Consider the following 3,056-nt stretch of genomic DNA (forward strand, 5'->3'; position numbering starts at 1 on the left):
TATATATATATATATATATATATATATATAGAGAGAGAGAGAGAGAGAGAGAGAGAGGGGTAATGTGACGTCGTTTCAGTATATATGTACAAAAGGTTAATTATAATGCAAATAAATAAAATTGTAGATTAGATGATAGAGTTTGTGTAGTTTGAATTCTTAAACTCTTTTACCATCATGATTAGGAAATAAAGTTCAAGTATAGCTAGTTTAACTACTTCAACTATAGCTTGGATTCTTGAATTCCTGCACTATATATATATATATATATATATATATATATATATATATATAGGAAAAGCAAGATGGAGTTGGATTGAGTTTGGTGGTTTGCTTCTTCTTCTTCGTTGTAAAGATCCCAATTGATACTTTTATCAAGATCCCACGGTTAATTGAATTCTTCCTCATCGATTCTTAATTTGTTGTCTTCTTTTCATATATATATATAACAATATCTTTCTTGATGATACTAATCTCATGCTGGAAATCTGAGATAGTAACTACCTTGGATTTTTGTTTTAAAAATCGTTTCAAGGTATCTTCAAGAGAGATTTTAGTGCAACATGTTTTTCAACATCTTTGGTCATGAGTTTCTTAAGTTTTTTAAGATACTCTTATTTTAAATCAGGATTATCAATTTTTGAAATCAGGGTAAGAAGTAAATCTTCTTGTTCTTCTGATTTGGTCAGAACAGAACAAGTTTTTGGATTGCAGCAAGATTCAGTACAACCAAAATTGACACAATTTGCAAAAATATCAGAGGTAGAGTTAAAATCAGAATCAGAGGAAGATAGAAAATCATTATCAGAAGAATAATCAGAAAAGGCATTGTTTTGAAAAATTCTGAAGATTTTTTTGCTTATCATCGTCATTGATGTTTAAAGCATTAATCTCTTTTTTAATCTTTTTGTGAGGTTTTGGGCACTTGTCAGGTTTCTCCACAATTGAAACATTTGTTTTAGAAAAATATTTTTCAAATTTGGATTCTTTACTCTTTTTAGGATTTCCACATCTTTATCACGACGTCAGAGTCCTTCTGAGGTTGTGAAACCAGCAAAAGAATTCATTCGTTCGTTAACCAACAGAGGTCTATCCAGAGGTCTTTCGATTCTGCTTGAAAGTCCTAAATCAGAAAAATTGATTTTGACAGATCCATCCATGTATTGCTGGATCTAATCAAGATTAGAGGCGTCGTTTAATACTTGAGAAGGTTTTGTAACACCTTCCAAAAGCCACTCGTTGGGGAGGTCAATCTCATCCCAGCAAATCATTTTTGGAGTTTTGATATTAGCATTCTGAGTAGAACTTTGAATTAACAAAGTAGATTCACCTGGATTCTTGATCACAGCTTGTGGATCTAGATTTGTCTTCATTAATTTATAATAAATACGGTAGATGATAGCAAGATGTCTGCTACCTTCTTCCATATTATAACCAGAAGTCAAAATATTAAGCATCAAAGCTTTCAAAATATGAATATCATTTAAAGCAAGAGAAATATTGGGAAAAACATCAAAATGGACAGGGCCATTAAACAGAGAAGACTGAATCATGCCAAGAGTACTGGTACGAAAATCAACAAATCTTGCGTCACGCAAGCATAACAAAACAGAGCATTAATACCAAGTCGAGTCAATGGCTTGACAGCAACTTGAACATAACCAATATGCAAAAACTTATAACCTTTAGCAAGAGAATCGTTAATGAATTTCTTGTTAAAAAGATTAATGGTTTGATCTTTGCTGGTAATAGCAAATGTTTGTTCAATAGTTTTGACAGAATATTCAGATTTAAAAGAAGATTTAAACCAAAAAGTAGTGTAAACATCCTTAGCGTCAAGCTTAGGGATGTTCCACTTATCAAAACATAAATTATTATCACTTTCAATAGAATATTGTTCAAAATTAACCACGTCAGGTGGTATATATATATATATATATATAATTTAAAGAAAATAAATGAGATGATTCGGCTTATAGCTTACGTTTACCTATCAAAGCATTTTCTTAGGTACATATTTTCTTGATAGGTGTACAATACTTTATTTATAGAGAAAAAGTATGAACGTTACAAGCATTTCTACTTCTACATTAACATCAATAAAGTTAACGTATCATTTGTAACTCTTGTCAAGATCTTGTAACTTTCTTGACTCTTGAGTTCATTGTCTCTTGATTTTATTGTTACTTTTAAAACTTTTGACTCTTGAGTTTTTTTTTGTCTTTTAAGTTATTGTAACTTGTGTCTCAATAATATATATATATATATATATACACCGGTTGTGTTGCCTTCTTTTCATATAATCGTAAGATGAGAGTTTTTAAAATTCTAATAAGTCTATGACAAGAAAACCACCCTCTCTCATGTATACATACTACAGTACTGCAACGTACAGCTACATATTATTGAGTTTGTACATATTAACTTTTCTTTTTCTTTTACTACTTACAAAAAAAAAAAAAAAAAACCTTTCTTTTACTAATTAATTAAATTGGGGCATATTTTTGTTTTTTTGTTTGTTTTTATATATATAATGCAGAAAAATTCTATCAGACGTCAAAGACCAAGAATTTAGTGATGTTAAGCTGCATACCCGCCACCGTTAGAAAAATGCATTAATGGCTACCACATTCTCTCTCTCTCTCTCTCTCTCTCTATATATATATATATATATATATATATATATAGGAAAAAGTTCACATAACCCACTCAAACTACCACTCAATTGACAATGTTCTCCCAAACTTTCAATTGTGACAATGTTTCTCCCAAACTACCAAAAATTGTCAATGTTCCCCCTAATGACGAAATTACCCTTAGTAAAATATAAACAAAAATACTAAAACTTCTAGAAAAAACCCAAAACTAAAAAAAAAAAAAAAAAAAATCCAAACTTGGCCAATTTTTTCTTTTTTAAAATTAATTTTATAAGAACAAAATTAAAAAAATTTCGATTTTTTTTTTTTTTATAAAAATTGAAAATTTTCGTTTTTTTTTTATTTTTTATTTTTTTTTATAATTTTATTTAAATAAAAATTTACGTTTTAAAAAATAAA

Source organism: Corylus avellana, chromosome ca2 (assembly GCF_901000735.1).
Source record: "Corylus avellana chromosome ca2, CavTom2PMs-1.0".
Taxonomy (NCBI): domain Eukaryota; kingdom Viridiplantae; phylum Streptophyta; class Magnoliopsida; order Fagales; family Betulaceae; genus Corylus; species Corylus avellana.